The 22,328-nt window shown below is 44.6% G+C and overlaps 1 protein-coding gene across 18 annotated transcripts in view; it reads left to right on the top strand.

Annotated features, from left to right (window-relative positions):
- Positions 1-22,328, top strand: part of G3BP2 (G3BP stress granule assembly factor 2) — an 82,630-nt gene that overhangs the window by 30,741 nt on the left and 29,561 nt on the right. The window contains exon 2 of one of the 18 annotated variants that reach the window (XM_063603553.1): positions 15,220-15,370. The exons of 6 other annotated variants lie outside the window; for them this stretch is intronic. The gene's annotated coding sequence lies outside the window, so the exon portion shown is untranslated. Of the gene's footprint in view, positions 1-15,219; positions 15,371-20,909; positions 21,603-22,328 lie in introns of those variants that run through there. 11 more of the 18 variants (XM_057302083.2, XM_003832311.5, XM_055111415.2 and 8 more) reach the window with 11 other exon arrangements.

Consider the following 22,328-nt stretch of genomic DNA (forward strand, 5'->3'; position numbering starts at 1 on the left):
GCTCCGCCTACCGGGTTCGCGCCATTCTCCTGCCTCAGCTTTCCGCACAGCTGGGACTACAGGCGCCCGCCACCACGCCCGGCTAATTTTTTTTGTATTTTTAGTAGAGATCGGGGTTTCACCATGTTAGCCAGGATGGTCTCAATCTTCTGACCTCGTGATCCACCCGCCTCGGCCTCCCAAAGTGCTGGGATTCCAGGCGTGAGCCACCATGTCCGACCCTAAAATATTTTTAAACACTCGTCCTGATCATGTTGTTGCATGGGAAAGTACCTTCAGGTACCTTGTACTTCAGGCCACAGTCCATACTTATCAATGTGCTATTTGAGGCCTTCCACACCTACTATTGTGAGTGTTATTAGTAGAGGGATTCTCCTCATCCTCTTCTTCCACGTTTTTCTCCGTCTCTTCCACTTTAATTCATTCATTTACTAAATAGTTACTGAACATCTAGTTTAGGGAAGCCCTGTCTCTTTAGCAGGGATTGAAACCTCAGATATGGCTGGGCATAGTGCCTCACACCTGTAATCCCAACATTTTGGGAGACCGAGGCAGGAAGATTGCTTGAGACTAGGAGTTCAAGACCACCCTAGACAATATAGTAAGACCCCATCTGTACAAAAATTAAAAAAAAAAAAATTAGCCAGGCTTGGTGGTGGCAGGCTTGTGGGCCTCGTTACTTGGGAGGCTAAGGCCTGAGGATTGCTTGAGCCCAGGAGTTTGAGGTTGCAGTCCAGCTCTTTTTTTTTTTTTTTTTTTTGAGACGGAGTCTTGCTTTGTCACCAGGCTAGAGTGCAGTGGTGCGATCTTGGCTCACTGCAAACTCTGCCTCCCGGGTTCAAGCAATTCTCCTGCCTCAGCCTCCCGAGTAGCTGGGATTACAGGTGCCTGCCACCGCGCCCAGCTAATTGTTGTATTTTTAGTAGAGATGGGGTTTCACCAACCTGGCCAGGCTGGTCTTGAACTCCTAACCTCGTGATCCACCAGCTTTGGCCTCCCAAAGTGCTGGGATTACAGGCGTGAGCTACCGCGCCTGGCAGACTCCAACTCTTAAAAAAAAAAACAAAAAAAACTCAGATACCTGGAGAGGCTGGCCAGTCAATACAGTGAAGCAGGTGGTGGTGGTAGCTGCAAAAAACTGGAGAGAGGATACCGCATCCCAAGGAAGTAGCAGCTACTGATGTCCTCATTGGTTCCATGTGGAACAGTGAGTCCATTGTTGCCAGACTGTCGTCTTTTTCGAGAGAAGCTAGACATCTGGATTTTTGTTGAAATTTCTCAGTTTTATTTTATTTATTTATTTATTTATTTATTTTGAGAGGGAGTCGCACTGTGTCAGCCAGGCTGGAGTGAAGTGGCACGCTCTCGGCTCACTGCAACCTCCACCTCCCAGGTTCAAGTGATTCTCCTGCCTCAGCCTCCTGAGTGGCTGGGACTACAGGCGCGTACCACCACACCCATCTAATTTTTGTATTTTTAGTAGAGACAGGGTTTCACCATATTTGCCAGGCGGTCTCAAATTCCTGACCTCGTGATCCACCCGCCTTGGCCTCCCAAAGTTCTGGGATTACAGGAGTGAGCCACCGCGCCTGGCTGAAATTTCTCGATTTTAAAAGCCAGCAATCAGTTCAGAAACGTTTTGAACACTGTGAGGGCTAAACAGAACATTGGAGCTAGGTGCGGCCTGCAGGCCGCCAGTTTGCAACCCCTGCTCTCTAGAAACCCCTTCAAGACCCTCCATGTTGCTTGACACCTTGTGTTCTCATGACTTTTCCTTTTTTTCTTCATAGCCCATTATCTAGACTGCCCAACTTCATTCTCCTTGTTGATCTAAATACGAATTCCTACTTCATAAAGATAAATGGAAAGCCTGTTACATGGCATGCTTGGCTTTTCAGCAGCGGTAAAGACAGCATGAACAGGGAAAACCAGAATCAGAAAAGAACTGACGCCGGGTGCAGTGGCTCACACCTGTAATCCCAGCACTTTGGGAGGCCGAGGTGGGTGGATCACAAGGTCAGGAGTTCAAGACCAGCCTCTCCAATATGGTGAAACCGCGTCTCTACTAAAAACACAAAAATTAGCTGGGTGTGGTGGCCCGCGCCTGTAGTCCCAGCTACTCACGAGGCTTAGGCAGGAGAATTGCTTGAACCTGGGAGGCGAAAGTTGCAGTGAGCCAAGATCACACCACTGCACTCCAGCCTGGGCAACAGAGCGAAACTCTGTCTTAAAAAATAAAGAACTGACAGGTGGTCTGGTTACCAAATCCTGAGAGGTCAGCCAAGGCAGAGATCAGATTCTCAATCTACAAATCCAAGGTTCCAGGAAGCCAGAGCACAAGAGGTTCCTTAACTTACATTAGAGAGCAAGCACTAGGCACAGGGCTCTGAAGAACAGAAAGGAACATAATAGTGACAACACAATTGCTTTTTTGAAAAATAAAATTCTCCAATTTTTGAAGGGAAAGACAAAAGGAAAGGCAGCTAACATTTTTTAAAAACCTAATATGCCCTAGGTATGTCTCAAAGTCATACTTGAAGTTCCGAGAGATTAAATAGTTTTACACATCACAGAACTAATAAATGGCAGAGAATTTAGATTTTCAGTTCTTTGGGAAAATCACTAAAAATTCTTTCAATTTGGGCTGCATATTAGAATCACCTGAGGAGTATGTGTGTGTATGTGTGTGTGTGTTTAGGTAATGTATCAGTGTATTATATCAATATATAATGTGTCTGGAGTTTGGTTCCCGGAGAGCTTTAAAAAAATGTGTATACCTATGTTGCTCCCCAGCCAATTAAATAGAATCTGTAGAGGTAGGACTCGGGCATCAGTAGCTTTCAAAGTTCCCCAGGTGATTTCAACGTGCAACCAAGTTTGGGAATCACTGTATTCATCCCCCAATCCCAGACTCCTGTTGATCGCTGCTCATACAGAGAAGGTAAGCAGTGAGTAATAAATAGGTGGAGGTCGGGGGTGGGGGTAGCAGAATGAAACTCAGGTAATGTGATTTTCATTAGCTTTGTCTTCAAATGAAAATGTACCTTTGGGATGGGCACAGTGGCTCACGCCTGTAATCCCAGTACTTTGGGAGGCCGAGGTGGGAGGATTGCTTGAGGCCAGGAGTTTGAAACCAGTCTGGCCAGCATAGTGAGACCCCATCTCTAAAAAATGAATAAATGAAGGCAGTGGCTCATGACCTGTAATCCCAGCACTTTGGGAAACATAGTGAGACCCCATCTCTAAAAAATGAATAAATGAAGGCAGTGGCTCACAACTGGTAATCCCAGCACTTTGGGAGGCTGAGGTGGGCAGATCACCTGAGGTCAGGAGTTTGAGACCAGCCTGGCCAACATGGCAAAATGCTGTCTCTACTAAAAATACAAAAATTACCTGGGCAGGGTGGTGCACACCTGTAATCCCAGCTACTTTGGAGGCTGAGGCAGGAGAATCGCTTGAACCTGGGAGGCACAGGTTGAAGTGAGCAGAGATTGTGCCACTGCACTCCAGCTTGGGTGACAGATCAAGAGTCTGTCTCAAAAAAAAAAAAAAAAGAATAAATGAAACAAAATGTACATTTGTACTCATTCTACTGATAACCCAGTCTGGGAGTCAGGGGAATAAAAAAGGAGGGACCAGTGAACGACACTGAGCCATTAAGATTATAAGATAATAGTTTTCCTGTTTTTTTGTTTTTTAAGTGTACAGTTCAATGGTTTTTATACTATATTCTCCGTGTTGTGTTACTATCACCACATTAAATTTTAGAACATTTTTGTCTCCCTGATACGGTGGCTCACACCTATAATCCCAGCTCTCTGGAAGGCCGAGGCAGGCGGATTGCTTGAGCCCAGGAGATTGAGACTACTCTGGCCAACATGGTGAAACCCTGTCTCTACAAAAAATTTGCCATGCATGGTGGCGCATACCTGTGGTCCCAGGTACTCGAGAGGCTGAGGTGGGAGGATAATTTGACCCCGGGAGGCAGAGGTTGCAGTGAGCTGAGATGGCGCCACTGTATTCCAGTGGGGGCGACAGAGTGAGAAAAGAACACTTTTGTCACTTCAGAAAGAAACTCCATACCTTTCAACCCTCAGTCCTGTTATTCCTCCACCCACTCATCCCCAGCCCTTAAGCAACAACTAATCTACTGTAGGTTTTCCTATTCTGGACTCTAATGTTGAGTTTTTTCTTTTTTTTTTTTTTTTTTTTTGGAGACGGAGTTTTGCTCTTGTTGCCCAGGCTAGAGTGCAATAGCACGGTCTTGGCTCACTGCAACCTCTGCCTTCCGGATTCAAAAGCTATTCTCCTGTCTCAGTCTCCCAAGCAGCTGTGACTACAGGTGCCCACCACCACACCCGGCTTTTGTATTTTTAGTAGAGACAGGGTTTTGCCATGTTGGCCAGGCTGGTTTCGAACTCCTGACCTCAGGTGATCCGCCTGCCTTGGTCTCCCAAAGTGCTGGGATTACAGGTGTGAGCCACCGCGCCTGTCCTCTAATGTTGATTTTTAACCCAGGCGCTTCACTGAAGCAGGACCCATGATGACCTTTGTGATTTTAATTTTTTACTTTTACTGAAATATATTTACAGAAAAAAGCATAAACCATAAGTTTACAGATTAATAAAAATTGGCAAACTGAACTCTCCCATGTAACCAGCACACAGATCAGGATACCAAACCTTATTGCCACCCCAGAAGCTTCTCTTGTGCCCCACTTCTGACTTTGAAAATAATCAGTTTTGCTCCTTTTGAACTTTATACCCATGTAATTGTAAAATATATCTTCTTTTGTGTCTGGCGTCTTTTACTCAACATTATGTTTGTAGGATTTATGCATATTATTGCCTGTAGCCAAGACAGTCTTTGATGGTATTAAATTTGCCCCATTTCCTTCAGAACAAATTATTTGAAAAGGTTTATTGAAACTAAAATTCTTCAGATGATTTATTGAATAAGCCACCTCCCTTGGTCAGTGTAAAAATAATTTGATCCTGAAGGATTTGTTTGGGAATTTAAATTCAGAGGACTGGCATCATTGAGAACAAATGGTAGTAGCATCTTTCTCTTGCAGAGCTAGTTGTACAAGTCATTAAACTTGAAGTTCTTAGAAAGAGAATAGCAGTATTAAATTCAAAATGATTTACTAAGAATCACAGTATATTATAAACATTTGACAAATACAGGAGATTGAATTACTTATCTGGGTCTTCTTGGAATTATTTTTCCATTGGCATGATTTGGGAACTACTTTTTTTTTTTTTTATTTTTTTGAGATTGAGTCTTGCTCTGTCTGCCAGGCTGGAGTGCAGTGGCGGATCTTGGCTCACTGCAACCTCCACCTCCCGGGTTCAAGTGATTCTCTTGCCTCAGCCTCCCCAGTAGGTTGCGCCACCACGCCTGGCTAATTTTTATATTTTTAGTAGAGACGGGGTTTTGCCATGTTGGCAAGGGTGGTCTCGAACTCCTGGCCTCAAGTGATCCGCCCACCTCCCAAAGTGCTGGGATTACAGGAGTGAGCCACCACGCCCAGCCTTTGGAAACTGCTTATAATTTTTCTCCCATTATTTTTTTTTTCTGTTTCACATCTTATATCCAATACCATAGGACAACCCCTTTCCTTGCCTAGGAGTGTTTAATAGGAGGAAAGACTAATGAGTAAACATATAGCTAGGGATGAAGTAGTGTTTTTACACCTACAAGGAAATGTAAGAATATGTCTTCTGAATTATTTATATCAGCAGTCATGGATTGATTGTCATGCTTTTGAAGTACACTATCAAGTACCATATAATTTACTCATCGTTTCCTTAGCAATTTCTTCTCTCTGCACACTTATCATTCTCAAACGAGCTAGTGGAATTCTTGCTAAACATGGCAAAGTAGTTTTTACAGAAATCTGTTCCCTATGGAATTTCTTTTTATGGATCATCCAAGGTTTTTGCCCTTCAGAGTAAAGGACAAGGAGGATTTTTGTGAATCAGGCCTTACCTAATGTATTTGAACATTCAGGTGCCTTGGAGAGGGTAAGGAAAGGGGCAGGGGATGCAGGTTTTGTGCTGTGTCCTCTTCCCCAAAATAAGTCTCAGTTGCTCACAGAGTGACTGGGTTATGAGATTGATATCTTTGATCGAGGCCAACTGGAACATTGAAAACAGAGCATTCAAAGCATTGAAAACAGAGGCTCTGTGACATTTAAAATACATACAACAAACAAAATAGCCATAAATATGCTCCCTTCATTGGATACTACTTCCCTGATGTTGTGCCAAACCTCTATCAATCTTAATGGGGGCCGGGTGTGGTGGCTTACGCCTGTAATCCCAGCACTTTGGGAGGCTGAGGCAGGTAGAACACTTGAGACCACGAGTTTGAGACCAGCCAGGTTAACATGGTAAAACCCCATCTCTACTAAGAAAGAAAAATATTTAAAAATAAACTCTCTGTTCTCTATTAAAAAAAAAAAGAAGGAAGGCACCAGGTTCAAGAAGCCAAAGAAGAGACCATAAGCCAGCAAAATGAGACGTAGAGTTTCATTAGGGGGTTACATACAGGGGAGAGAGTCCAGTGGCAGTATGCACCTTCCTATAGTTCAGTGACCATGGGCGGCACAGTGTAACTGCATAGCCCAGTGGCAGCAGGCTGGGCAGGAAAACTGCAGCCACCTGCAAACATTATGCAGTTTATATAGCATTTTTAACTTAACACCCTCCTAATAGCTTTCACTTGGCCACCTTCATTTAACACAAAACTCAGGGCCTCAAACCCTTGTATGGCCCATGTTCCACAGGACAGGCCAGGGGCTCAGTTATTTATCATAGACAAGAAGTGTATCTCCAAGTTGGCCACTCCTGGATTCCCTAGCTCAGAGCACACATTCAGGAGCATCTGTCATACGGGTCACTCTCAGGGCATGGTTAAGTTATTGCTTTTAGGAGTGTTTAGCCTACATGTGTGCCCATAAAATTAGCAATGATGTTTAGCCCTCACATTTGAGTTCTCCAAAAATGATTTGAAAAATGTATTCCTAAGCAAAGAGTTACAAATCATTCATCAGTTTTACAGGTTTCTATGACAAGTGTTGTCTCAGCTTCTGCTGTGATTCTTTTAGATCTCACATTTTATAGGAAAGGTCATCAGACCTCTATTAGTTTGTTTTCACACAGCTGGTAAAGACATACCTGGGACTGGGATGAAAAAGAGGTTCAGTGGACTTACAGTTCCACATGGCTGAGGAGGTCTCACAATCATGGTGGAAGGCAAGGAGGAGCTAGTCATGTCTTACATGGATGGCAGAGGGCAAAGACAGAAAGCCTGTGCAGGGAAACTCCTGTTTTTAAAACCATCAGATCTTATGAGACTTATTCACTATCATGAGAATAGCATGGAAAAGACCTACCCCCATGATTCAGTTATCTCCCAACTGGGTCCCTCCCACAACACATAGGAATTATGGGAACTATAAGATAAGATTTGGGTGGGGACACAGAGCCAAACCATATCAAGACTCCTGCCAGTTAAAAAAAAAATACTGCTTTTATGTATGTAGGTATGTATGTATGCATGTATTTAGAGATGGGGGTCTTGCTATGTCGGCTAGGCTGGCATGGAACTCCTAGTCTCAAGCAATCCTCCTGCCTCAGCCTCCTCAAGTGCTGGGATTGCAGGCATGAGCCACCATGCTCAGCCAAAAGTACTGCTTTTAAATGCTTTAAATCTCAGTTTACAGAGAAAAGTAGGGAGGAAATGCAGACTATTTATGGAAGTTAAGCCCAGATTTCAAAAACTTAATGTCTTTGCTCACCATAGAAATAGGTATTCTAAGATGAAAGTGCTTATTTGAACAAATATTTTTGCTAGAATGTATTTTATTTTTTTCTAGGGTTTATTATATACAGTGGGAAAACTTGAAGAAAAAATTTCTTTAAATGCCATTTCCCCCCTTTGTGAGATACCACACTATTGTAAGCCATGCTCTACTTTAGACTTGATCTTGTGGTAATACTGAATTGCTTGTGGTTGCCAGCACATGTTACTGCTGTGCCACCCGCCCCCCCCACCCCCACCCCCCGCCACCCACCCTTTGCTCTTGCTGTTCCTTCTGCCAGGACAGCTATGTCAACCACTGCACTTCCTTCGCTGGCTCATTCTTACACCACCCACCACCTTCAAGACTCAGCTCAGGTGTCATCTCCAGGAATTTGGAACCTGTAGTTTGACATTATTTCCCCATTTCCTCTGTTCTCACTGTACCCTGTACAAATCTGTCTGAAACCTTATTGTGTTACTGTGATATTAAAATTCTTTTTTGCCTGTGTCTCTTCCATTAGCATATACACTCCTTGAAAGCAAATGATTAATATGATTAACTATATGACCATCTTTTTGTTTTTCTTTTACTGGCCTTTTCCAGATTTTAGGTTTAGTTAAATAATCCTTAATGGAAAACATGTGCAGCTTTGGGAAATGAACACTATCATTAATTTGTCCATTGAACAAACCATTTAAATAAAGATTCTATCTAATTTTCAGTCTTTAAGCACACTGTTAGTGCTGAGCAAATATGGACTGGAATACCCATTTAAAAAAATTGTCTCATTCCCTGCTTTTGCTCTGTGTGTATGTGTGTGTGCACATGTGTATGTGCACACACTTCCCTTCCTTTCTTCCTTCTCTCCTTCCTTAACTCCGTATTATTCTGTTACACTGGACACTTTTCTTCTAATTTTCAAAGGGCAGTTCCTTGTTTATGATAGTTACTGTCACTTTATAGATTTGGTTTCCAAAACTACTCCAAAGGAGACAGTTTATTTCCACTTAGGAACCATGTCTGGAAGCTATGTACCTGTCACCCAGTGAAGAGTGATGTCTGGGTTATGACCATACTGTCTAAAAATAATCACGATAGTTTATATTTATATGGTGCTTTGTGTGTCGGGCCCTGTGCTGAAAACCGTGTATGCAACAGTTCTAACTGCAATTGTGCCTTTTTATCAATGAGGAAAGAAGCTGAGGGAACTTAGTAACTTGCCTAGCATCATATAGGTTTTAAATCCAGAGCTGGGATTAAGAACCAAATACCATCAAATTTCAGGATCTGTGTTTTTGGTTTTTTTTTTTTTTTGAGACAGAGTCTCATTCTGTCCCCCAGGTTGGAGTGCAGTGACGCGATCTCGGCTCACTGCAACCTCCACCTCCCAGGTTCAAGCGATTCTTCTGCCTCAGCCTCCTGAGTAGCTGGGATTACAGACATGCCTCACCATGCCCAGTTAATTTTTGTGTTTTTAGTAGAGACAGGGTTTCACCATGTTGGCCAGGCTGGTGTCAAACTCCTGACTTCAGGTGATCCACGTGCCTCGGCCTCCCAAAGTGCTGGGATTACAGGCGTGAGCCACCATGCGTGGACTGTTTTTTTTTGTTTTGTGTTTTTTTTAATAAACTTTTAAAAAAGTGTTTATTTTCAAAATAAAATATGTATAGATTAATAGGAAGTTGCAAAGAAATGTACAGGGAGGTTCTGTGCAACCTTCACCCATCTCTGCCAATATTGGTATCCTATATAACTACAGAACAAGATCAAAATCAGTAAATAGTTCAGCATCTCACAGTTATGACAAACTGAGGTCATTGATTAACAGAATTTTAGTGTAACATGACTTTTTAATAAAAAATAGTATTCTTTATACTATAAAGCCTTTATTTTGATAACTTATTACCAGGAAATATATCGAAAAAGAGCATGGTTTAGATAATTGGTTTTTAACCTTTTAGGACATAGACCCATTTTAGAAGACAATGAAATATGGATCTTTTCAGCAAAAAAAAAAAAAAAAGAGACATACATGTATACAGAATGTTCATGGTTTCACAAACATTCCCTATATCCACCCTTCCAAAATATGCTTAGGCTTCAGATTAAAAACTCTGGTTTAGCTGGGCATGGTGGCATGTTCCTAGGGAGGCTAAGGTGGGAGGATCACCTGAACCGAGGAGTTTGAGGCTGCAGTTTGCTTTGCCATGATTATGCCTGTGATTGAATAGTCACTGCACTCCAGCCTGGGCAACATAGCCAGACTCTGTCAAAAACAAAAACAAAAAACTTCTAGTTTAGAGCAACATTTAAATAAATACATTTACTTTAAAAAATCCAGAAACTTGTTATATTTTTTATGTTTTTATTTATGATTTTTATTTTTATTATTTTTATTTATTTATTTATTTATTGACAGAGTCTAACTCTGTCGCCCAGGCCAGAGTGCAGTGGTGTGATCTTGGTTCACTGCAACCTCTGCCTCCTGGGTTCAAGCGATTCTTCTGCCTTAGCCTCCTGAGTAGCTGGGACTACAGGCACATGCCACCATGCCTGGCTAATTTTTTTGTATTTTTAGTGGAGATGGGTTTCACCATATTGGCCAGGCTGGTCTCAAACGCTTGACATCGTGATCCGCCCACCTTGGCCTCCCAAAGTGCTGGGATTACAGGCATGAGCCACCGCACCCGGCCTATTTATGATTTTTAATATCTTTTTCCAGTTCTGCTTATAGCAAAGCTTCCCTCTGGCACCCACTCCCAACCTTCTTATTATTCCTTGAATTACTCATTGAAAGTCTCTTGGATTCTCCATAGCTCTTTGTTGCTTAGAGAAAAAAAAAATCCTCTGCTTCCAACATTGCCCTTACAAACACATTTTACCTAGGACTGCTTTCTTGTGCACAAAAGGCCTTTGGTCAATAACTTTTGGTATTCTTTCCCTTTTCATGTCACCACCATAAACATGGGTATTTTACGGCATGGCTATGGAGTTAGGGGTCAGGCCCAGCAGGGATCACTGATACCCAGCTAGAAAAAGGGAGATAACTGGGAGCTCCTGTCAGTTCTGAGCCAGACACTAGCAGCCAGGTAATTTACTTCCACAACCAGGACTCACCTAGGTAGTGAGTCAACAGAGGCATATAAGTCAGAGTGGCAGTCCAGCAGGAGGATATAGATGTTTAAAAAGCCAGGCTTATGATCTAACCAGAAGTGCAGGTTACATCTTTATTCTTTTTTTTTTTTAATTGAGATGGAATTTCGCTCGTTGTCCAGGCTGGAGTGCAATGGCACAATCTCGGCTCACTGCAACCTCCGCCTCCCAGGTTCAAGTGATTCTCCTGCCTCAGCCTCCTGAGTAGCTGGGATTACAGGTACACGCCACCACACCCAGCTAATTTTTGTGTTTTTAGTAGAGACAGGGTTTCGCACCATGTTGGCCAGGCTGGTCTCAAATTCCTGACCTCAGGTGATCTGCCCGCCTCGGCCTCCCAAAGTGCTGGGATTACAGGTGTGAGCTACCGTGCTCGGCCTACATCTTTATTCTGAGGACCATTCCTGCCCTAGTTATAATCTCATGTATGCTTCCTGCTGAGGTAAAGCAGAGAGAAGTATTTTGCTGCCATGGAGCCAGATCCCCCAGTTTTGCTAGTCTAGACTCTACAAGGAAGTGGTTACACCTAGAAATGTGTGGGTGGAAAATGAGAGCTGATGCGGACCCTGCATGAGGGACTGGCTGTGTTCTGCTCCAGACTGGCCAAGGTAGAAGAAAGTCACAATGCGCTGTGTCTATCAGCTGCATGATTTCTTTCTTTCTTTCTTTTTTTTTTTTTTTTGAGACGGAGTCTCGCTCTGTCACCAGGCTGGAGTGCAATGGCGCCATCTCAGCTCACTGCAACCTCCACCTCCCGGGTTCAAGCAATTCTCCTGCTTCAGCCTTCCAAGTAGCTAGGATTACAGGCACACGTCACCCACCATGCCCAGCTAATTTTTGTATTTTTAGTAGACACGGGGTTTCACCGTGTTGGCCAGGATGGTCTCGATCTCCTGACCTCGTGATCTGCCCGCCTTGGCCTCCCAAAGTGCTGGGATTACAGGCATGAGCAACCGTGCCCAGCCCAGCTGCATGATTTCTTTATGGAGATCTTTTCCCAATGAGAAGTTTCACAACTACCAAGTTTTCTGTCTGCTGATGAAAGCCCTGTATTTTCCATACAGTTGATTTTTTACTACCCTGAATAGTTTTATAACCTGGGAGCTGAAAGAAATTAATAAAACACATTTGCTTTCAAAGGTACTACACTATTCCTCCTTCGAGTTACCCATGTTCAACTGCTATCCAAAAATATTACATGGAAAACTCCAGAAATAAAGTTCATAATTTTTTTTTTTTTTTTTTGAGACGGAGTCTCGCTCTGTCACAAGGCCGGAGTGCAGTGGCACAATCTTGGCTCACTGCAACCTCTGCCTCCCTGGTTCAAGGGATTTTCCTGCCTCAGCCCTCCTGAGCAGCTGGGACTACAGGCATGTGCCACCACACCCACCTAATTTTTGTATTTTTAGTAGAGACGGGGTTTCACCATGTTGGCTAGGATAGTCTCGAGCTCTTGACCTCGTGATCCGCCTGCCTCGGCCTCCCAAAGTGCTGGGATTACAGGCATGAGCCACCGCACCTGGCCAACAGTTTATAAGTTTGAAAGTGCACACCATTCTGAGTAGTGTGATGAAATATTGCACCTTCCTCTGTCATCCCACCCAAGATGTTAATCATTCTTGTCCAGTGTATCCATGCTGTCTGCTCTACCCTCTGGTTGGTCATGTCATAGCCTTCTCAGTTATCAGATCAACTATCCCAGTTTCACTGTGTTTGTGTTCAGGTAACCCTTACTTTACTTAATAATGGCCCCAAAGTATAAGAGTAGTGATGCTGGCATATTGTTATAATTTTTCTTTTTTTTTTTTTTTGAGATGGAGTCTTGCTCTGTTGCCCAGACTGGGGTGCAGTGGTGCGATCTTGGCTCACTGCAACCTCCGCCTCCTGGGTTCAAGCCATTCTCCTGCCTCAGCCTCCCGAGTAGCTGGGACTACAGGCACACACCACCACGCCCGGCTAAGTTTTGTATTTTTAGTAGAGACAGGGTTTGCCATGTTGGCCAGGCTGGTCTCGAACTCCTGACCTCAGGTGAGCCACCACGCCTGGCCTGTTATAATTTTTCTATTTTATCATTAGTAATTGTTAATCTCTTACTGTGCCTAATGTATAAACTTTATCGTAGGTATGTATGTGTAGGAAAAAACATAGTATATATAGGGTTTGGTATTGTCTGGTGTTTCAGGCATCCACTGAGGGTCCTGGAATGTACCCTCTGCAGATAAGGGGGGACTACTATATATCCTTTTCCTCCTCCTTCTGAATTTGACTATATTTATTTATTTATTTTTGAGACGGAGTCTCGCTCTTTCGCCCAGGCTGGAGTGCAGTGGCACGATCTCGGCTCACTGCAACCTCTGCCTCCCGGGTTCAAGCAATTCTTCTGCCTCAGCCTCCCGAGTAGCTGGGACTACAGGTGCATGCCACCACGCCCGGCAAATTTTTATATTTTTAATAGAGACGGGGTTTCACCAGGTTGGCCAGGCTGGTCTTGAACTCCTGACCTCAGGTGATCCACCCACCTTGGCCTCCCAAAGTGCTGGGTTACAGGCATGAGCCACCACGCCTGGCTGAATTTGACTATATTTAAGAGAAAGACTTAGGCCACGGTTTCTCTTTTTTTTTTTAATTTTTTATTTATTTTTTGAGACGGGGTCTTGCTCTGTCGCCAGGGTGGAATGCAGCGGCATGATCTCAGCTCACTGCAACCTCTGCCTCCTGGGTTCAAGCTGTTCTCCTGCCTCGGCCTCCCGAGTAGCTGGGACTACAGGCACATGCCACCACCACACCCAGCTAATTTTTGTATTTTTAGTAGAGATGGGGTTTCACCATGTTGGCCAGGATGGTCTTGATTTCTTGACCTCGCGATCCGCCCGCCTCAGCCTCCCAAAGTGCTGGGATTACAGGTGTGAGCCACTGCGCCTGGCTAGGCCACAGTTTCTTTACACTGCCAAACAACCAAGTATTTGTCCCAAGAGGAGAGTGGGGAATGGAAGGATGGATGGGAAACCTGGCTAGCTGTCTATGAAGTTGCATGGCACTGTGTTGGGGTCCCCTGATGTTGAAGGTTTGCCTCGGTTTTATAACAGGAATCATGCACATATACACACTTTGCCAGAAAGTATGCTAAATGCCATAAAGAATCTTCAGAACAATCGTAAGTAGGCTGTTTATCCACTGAGGAAAGTCAAGGTCAGAGGAATGAACTAACCTGACTAGTGTCACAGAAGTAGTTAGTGAAGAAAATGCAATTTGATCCCATGTGTTTCATGCTTCTATATTTAAGTGGAGGATTTGCTCTCAGCCCTGACTTCTTTCAGTACAACTTCCTATCCCCCCTCAGAAGGAAATCTGTCTCTGACACACTCTTTTATATTAACTTAATCTATAAGAGACTGATGAACAAACCACAGGAGTTCCATTTCACAAAGGGATATGCCATCCAAAGACATAGAATATCTGCTGATCAGGCCCCCTTCTCTGTGTCACAGTGCTTGGTGAGGAGAGAATTGGATAACCTTGTGGCATCTCATATCCAGACTGTAAGGCTTGAAGAATTAAACACACCCTGCAGCCCACTGAGGGCTAGGATATTCCTGCCTGACAAATATAGTCTATCTTGGACAGTGTGAGATAAACACTGGTGAAATATTTCCTCTTTTCAAAGTCATTTTCTGGATTCAGGGCAAATGCCTCCTCATTCATTTATGTTATCTTTAGTTGTTCTGCTTTCCAGGATTATTTTATCTCTGAAAAGCACCTCATTTACTCAGCCTGAGGTGCTTTTAGCTGGCATCATGGCTTCAAGAGTGTTAAATGGAATCCGTTAGAATTCACAAATTCAGGGTGGGTTATTTTCATAATCGATAATCTGATTTTTTGTATGTTGATTTTTTTATGAGACTGTTGCCTCTAAATTCTGAAGAAGTGACTTTCTTAGAACTTGCAACCTTTGTTCTCTCAAACTCAGGTAGCATGTAGAATCTCACCTACTTATAGACTTTCATAGATATGATCAAAACAAGTTACATACCTAAAATCTACCACCTATAGCAGTCATTCATATTGTGACATTTTGTACTTCATCACACAGATTGGCAGGCCATTTCATGCACTTTTCTGGATGTGAGACATATTTTACACACTCACAATGATTGGAGAGGAAAACACTCCTTTATACCCTAACCTGTCCCAGCCTCACAAACAGATAATGGCTGGAAAGATTGCAGGGAGAAATTAACATTTGATTCTTTCTTTAGGTCATAATAGGCTTTCTCCTCTCTTGCTCTAAAATGAATGGATTCATCCTACTCATGGGAGTAGGTTTCTCTGTGCATTAAAAAGCTTCGTAAAGGATCCAGTTGCACCAAGAGAGAGCCCTGGGATTCTCAAGTAACATGTTTTCAATCAGTAAGTCTTGTTCAAAGTCTATAAAAGTTCATCATTTAGCAATAGGACATGGTGTAGTGGCATGAGTCAGAGGGACTCTGGGCTCTCTTTCTAAATTGGCCATTTTTAGCTTTGTGCAGCTTGCCTGCTTTGTGAATTGCTTGTGAAATTGAAATGAGATAATGTGTTTGAAAGTGTTTTGAAAACTGTAAAATGCTATACAAATGTAAGTTGTTACTTCAGAACAAAGCAGTGGGCAGTCTGCGAAAAAGGAATCAGTTGAAAGCAATTGGTGCATATACTTTTTCAAGAACCGAACATTAAGTGCTGATGTTTATTGAGCACTTACCATGTGCCAGACACTGTTAAAATGTTTTACATGTATTGTCGAAACCTTACTGTACCCTAATAAGGTAGATATTATTATTGTCCCCATTTTACAGATGAGAAACACTGAGGCACATAAAAGTGAAACATCCTGCCTATAGTGATATACCTAGTAAGTGATGAGATAAAGCTGGGATTCAAATCCAGGCAGTGTGGTTCTGGAGCCCAGACTCTTTTTTATTTTTTTTGGAAATGGGGTCTTGCTATATTGCCCAGGCTGAACTCAAACTCCTGGGTTCAAGTGATCCTCCTGCTTCAGCTTCCCAAGTAGTGGGGACAACAAGCATACCCCATTGTGCCCAGCCAGACTCTTTAAATACTATGCTGTTGACAGCATTATCATTTGTTTTAGTCTATTTGGGCTGCTATAACAAAATACCTTTAGGTCAGGTGTGGCTCATGCCCGTAATCTCAACACTTCGGGAGCCTAAGGCAAGAGGATGGCCTGAGGCCAGGCAATCAAGACCAGATTGGGCAACATAATGAGACCCTGTGTACACACACACACACACACACACACACACACACAAGCTAGGCACGGTAGTGCACACCTGTGGTCCCAGCTACTCAGGAGGCTGAGAAGTCGAGGCTGCAATGAGCTATGATCGCACCATTGCACTCCAGCCAGGTGACAGACAAAGCAAGAACCTGTCTCAAACAACAACAACAACAACAAAACCACCCTTCAACTGGGTAACTTATAAACAACAGAAACTTATTGCTTATAGTTCTAAAGGCTGAGTAGTTCAAGATCAAAGGGCCAGCCCTAGTGAGGGCTTGCTCTGCTTCAAAGATGGTGCCTTCTTGCTGTGTTCTCACATGGTGAAAGGGGCAAAAGCACAAAAGAGACTAATGAACTCCCTCAATCCCCTTTTATGAGCGCACGAATTCCATTCATGAAGGTGAGGCCCTCATGACCTAGTTGCCGCCTGAAGGTCCCACCCACCTTTTAATACTTTTGCATTGGAGATTAAGTTTCAGCATGAATTTTGGAGGGGCACATACATTCAAACCACAGCATCATCCTTCCTAACTGAATTAGTAGTGGGGCCAAGACATTTGTTTTGCAAGCCTTAAAAGTTTAAAAACATGGTGAGTAAAGACACTTTCCAAGAAAAATGCGTTTCCCTTAAGGACTTGGATTTTACTCCCTTCCAATGCTTGGTCTTCATAAACCTTATTTATGTGGGGTGTGTGACCCCTAAACATGCATGTAGTCATCTCTTTTTTTTTATTTTTTATTTTTTGAGACAGAGTCTCGCTCTGTTGCCCAGGCTGGAGTGAAGTGGTGCGATCTCGGCTTACCACAACCTCCGCCTCCTGGGTTCAAGCGATTCTCCTGCCTCAGCCTCCCCAGTAGCTGGGACTACAGGTGCGCACCACCATGCCTGGCTAATTTTTGTATTTTTAGTAGAGACGGGGTTTCACTATGTTGGCCAGGCTGGTCTCGAACTCCTGACCTCGTGATCCACCCACCTGGGCCTCCCAAAGTGTTGGGGTTACAGGCGTGAACCACTGCGCCCAGCCACATGTAGTCATCTCGTATACACCTACTTCAGCAGCAAAAGTGGTGATAATGGACTTGGTTGATCTTTTAGTATTCAGTAAAGTTGAGAATGGTCAAATGAAAGGGTGTAGAGGAAAAGCTTTATAAATTCAAATGTCTTATCTTATTCAAATACTTATCTAAGTATTTTATGCTGAAGTTTATAATAAAAATCAGGAATCAGGTAATATAATTCTAGTAATTTTACTTTTAAAAATTTACCTGCTAATGGTGATTGGGTCTGATTCATTTACTTTTATTTTTCACAGTGTTTTGATAAAGGTTCACATTAAAGGCCTTGGGGTGGTAATGTGATGAGAATGTCAAAGGAAGAGCTGGCTGGGGTGGTGTGAGAAAACCAGTGGTAAGAAAAGAAATGGAAGTAATAGGTAAGGACTAGATCAGGTAGGCCTTGTAGGCCATGGTAAGGACCTGAGATTTTGTGTTGCCTTTTAAAGGTTTTGGGACCATCTCAATTATAACTATGAAAGATCTGGCTGCTGTGAGGGGAACAGACTGTAGTGGAATAAGAGTGGAAGCATTGAGGCCAAGTAGAAAGCTATTGCAATAGGCAATGGTGGCCTGGACTACTATAGCAGCAGTAACAGTGATGCAGAGTATTTAATCCAGAATAAATGTTGAAGGTAGAGGGAACAGAAATGTATTGACAATTCGGCGAAGTGGGTGGATCACTTGAGGTCAGGAGTTCGAGATCAACCTGGCCAACATGGTGAAACCTCGTCTCTACTAAAAATATAAAAATTAGATGGGCGTGGTGGCACATGCCTGTAGTCCTAGCCACTTGGGAGGCCAAGGCAGGAGAATGGCTTGAACCTGGGAGGTGGAGGTTGCAGTCAGCCCAGATCATGCCATTGCACTCCAGCCTGGATGACAGAGCGAGACTCCATCTCAAAAAAAAAAAAAAAAAAAAAATTATTGGCCATTGGCTGTCAATAAATTGGTGTGAGAAAAAGAGGTTTTTGGCCTGAGCCACCGAATGAATACCGTTCACACTGGTCTCCCTGCCTAGTCTATAGGAGGTGGACATTGCTTCATGGAGGCTATGTTTGAGAGGCAGGGAGATTAGTTAGGAGGCCACTGCAGTCTTCCTGGGAAGATGAAGGGGCCTGAACCTGGGCAGGGGCTATTTGTGTAGAGATATGTTTATGAGGTAAAAATCGCCAGTTAGAATAGGTTAGAGATATTTACTTAACATTGAAGATCGCTGAATCTTTTTTCCCATTAACTCCACTTATTGGTGTCTACTCAAAAGCAGGGTTACCTGAGGGCTGTTTCTGTGTAGCCCTGGAGCTAAACTAAAAATGTTTCTTAAATTTTTAAAGGATGCGAGAGAGAGAGGAATATGCAACAGAAACCATACGTGGCGCTCAAAACCAAAAATATTTACTATCTAATCTTTCCCTTATCAAACCGTTTGCCTACCTCTGCCCTAGATCAGTGGTGTTTTTTTTTTTTGAGACGGAGTTTTCACTGTTGTCACCCAGGGTGGAGTGCAATAGCGCGATCTCAGCTCACCGCAACCTCCGCCTCCCGGGTTCAAGCGATTCTCCTGCCTCAGCCTCCCGAGTAGCTGGGATTACAGGCATGCGCCACCACGCCCGGCTAATTTTGTATTTTTAGTAGAGACGGGGTTTCTCCATGTTGGTCAGGCTGGTCTCAAACTCCTGACCTCAGGTGATCCGCCCCCCTCGGCCTCCCAAAGTGCTGGGATTACAGTCGTGAGCTGCCGCGCCCGGCCTATATCAGTGGTTTTTAAAATGTGGCTCCTAGAGCAGCAGTAGCACCATCAGCTGAGAACTTGTTAGAAGTGCAAATTCTCGGGCCTCTGTTGAATCAGAAACTTAGGGAGTGGGGCCCAACTATCTGTTTTAACAAGCCCTACAGGTGATTTCGGTGCACATTAAGGTCTGAGAACCACTGCTCTAGAGAAAGTTCTGCACCTCTGCAGGATACATGGTGAAGAATATTTATAATAGCATTGCACGGAAGAGCTCCAAACCGGAAACACTTGAAGGTTAGTCAGCAGTAGGGCAGATAAGTGAATTGCGGCAATTAGTACAATGGGAGTATTCTATAGTTTGCCTGAGGGTATGGACTGTGGAGGCAGATTGCCTGTGTTTGAATCCCAGCTCCAGTGAATAGTAGCAGTGTAGTCCTGGGTAAGTTACTTGACCTCTCCAAGCCTGTTTTCTCATCTGTAAAATGGGCATAAAAATAGCAACTACTGGCCGGGTGCGGTGGCTCACGCCTGTAATCCCAACACTTTAGGAGGCCAAGGCGGGCGGATCACGAGGTCAGGTGTGTTCGAGACCAGCCTGGCTAACATAGTGAAACCTCGTCTCTACTAAAAATATAAAAATTAGTTGGGTGTGGTGGCATGCGCCTGTAGTCCCAGCTACTAGGGAGCCTGAGGCAGGAGAACCGCTTGAACCCGGGAGGCGGAGGTTGCAGTGAGCCAAGACCGTGCCATTGCACTCCAGCCTGGGCGACACAGAGAGACTCCATCTTAAAAAAAAAAAAAAAAATATATATATATATATATATGTACATACATATAGCAACTAGCTCATAGGGTTACTGTGAGGCTCAGAAGGCTGTATAATTACAAGAATGCCTGGTATATAAGCCCAGTATATTAAAGGACAGCCGGCATGTAATGTATTTTGATGCTTTAAGGAAAAACATCAGGTTGATTTCATTTCATTAAAGTGATGGTCTGCCCAAATATTTTGCATATAACAGTATCTTTAAGCAGTCTAAAGGTAAAGATATTGTAGACTTTGGAGGCCCTAATGTTGGCATTGCCTCTGCCAATATTTAAGGTATTTGACATATTGTCTTAACATGCCAAATACCTTAAAATTGCCCTTACAGGACTGCGAAGAAAACTGATGAGATGTACATGCTTGCGTCCACCATGTTTAGTTCGTAAGCATTCATTAATGTATTTTTTCCTTTCCGTTTCTTTGAACACTTCCTCAGTCCTTCATTCCAAAATTCCTGTGCTATCTCGGTATTCTCTGAAAACACTGCCAGACCTAAGATGCAAAGTGGCTTCCTTGACTACAAGATTTGGCTTGGCTTTTTCCATGAAACAAGGTCACCAGTGTCTCACCCTGGGGGCAAGTCTGGGCTTAGAGCTAGAACAGGACTGTAATCCTTGTATTTCAGGCCTTTTAGCTTTAGTATGTAAAATGCTTTAGTATCTACTGATATTTAGCCATGCCTAAATTCGTAACAAGGACACAAAGAAATAGTCTTTTCCCCCTCTGTAAAGCCCACGTCATGTTCTTCCTTTACTGCAGGGCCTCTTAATGGGGCTTAAAACCTAGGATGGGTTAAGTAAACAATGTAGGTGAGTTTAGTGTGCAAACAGCTGAAATCACCGGCTGCATTTTAAGCTCGTCTACAGCAGCAACCTGCAGACACCTAGTTCAGAGAGATTACTAAATTCCCTCCTTCCCATTAATAAAAAGGACCAGAATATCAGTCTACAAAAGACACTGCGTTGCTGCGAACCAGCTCTCGCTTGCGCGATCAGGAAAAAGGGCGGCAAGGCTGGAGCCTCGGGACCGGAGAAAGGCAGCCTGCTTGTGACGTCAAATCAGCGGACTCTTATCTTGGCTTTAGGCCGGTTCCGGTTCCCCGGCTTTCCGGGCGCGAGCGTGTGCGAGCGCGGCAGCGTACTGCGCGTGCTCCGCAGAGGGACACGGGAAGGTTGGGTCCGGCTCTGGAGGAGATGCGTGATTGGCTGACGCTGTGCTCGGGGGTTCCCTGGCCCTTTCGGCAGGGGTAAAACAATAAGAGGGGGCGGTGGCAAAGGGGGCGGGACGTCCGTGGTCCTTGTCGCACGTCGCAGCGCCTGGCGCCCGGGAAGAGGTGGTTGTGAGGCAGACGAACTCGCGGCTCTCCGGCTTCCGAGGCTTCCGAGTTGTCGGAGGAAGGGGGCGGCGAGCAATAAGAACCCGCCGCACCCGGTCCTCAGCGACTCTTCTGACCTCCGCGCGACGTACCCGCCGCCGCCGTTGGCTGGAGGTGTGTACGGGCGCCGGGAGGGGAGGTCGGTGTGGTGGTCGGAAAGGGACATTCCATTCGCGCTCCGCGGTGCGAGGCAATCGTCCGGTGTGTGAGCCCGGGAGCCGGAGGTGTAGCGGCAGAGACATTGTTCTTGCCGGCTCCCTACGGTGCCGTGTGTGCGTGAGAGAAGACCAGTCTTTCCTCTAGGTGAGGGGTGGGAGGCCGCCTGGGAAGAGAGGTGACTCGCGAGCGTCTTGCGGGCAGAGGGCTCCGAGTGCACAGGTGGGGTTGAGGTTTATTGGGGATGAGGTGGCGAAGTGGGGGGGGGGGGGCACGCAGCAGCTCCCGAAGGCGCGCTGATGGAAGCTTAATACAGGAAGTGTGGGAGTTGGCTTTCTGGAGGGGATGTTTTAGGGTGGGTAGCCCACCGTTCCTGTTTCCGAATCGTTTTCGGCTCTTGTACCTTGTTCCTTCGGAGCGGAGAGGCCGTCGCCACCCCGCCCGTGGGGGGAGGGGAAAAGAGGTTGTGTCGGCGGAGGCAGAAGCGACGCAGATGCGAAAGTAGCGGCCTCCGGGCACCATTTCTGTGCACGGAAACAGAATCCGGGTTTGAAGGCAGCCGCCGCTTCGCTTACCCAGTACCTAGTGTTCCGTCGTGTTTGACCAACCCCTTTCTCCCTGCCACCGCGGGTTTAATCCGAACGTGTTCGGATAATGGAACTGTAACGTGCGCCTTCTTCGTCCCCTTCTTATGCAGACGATCCCTTATTGACTCGGGAATGCCTTTTGGGGGATGGGTTCCCGCTTTTGTTGGGATAGGGAGACAGAAAGGAACATAAGCTTCCCTAGATTGTGTTGATTTTGTTAGTGGAATCTGATAGAATTTTTCCTGCGTCTCTAAAAGCAGATTTCTTAAGATGGCCCTGTGCCGCTTTGGGGCGAATATAGATTTTCGTCTATAATTTCCTGCATAGATCAGCTTTTTTCCCCAAGACATACTTAATGTTC

This window comes from Pan paniscus, chromosome 3 (assembly GCF_029289425.2).
Source record: "Pan paniscus chromosome 3, NHGRI_mPanPan1-v2.0_pri, whole genome shotgun sequence".
NCBI classification, from domain to species: Eukaryota; Metazoa; Chordata; class Mammalia; order Primates; family Hominidae; genus Pan; species Pan paniscus.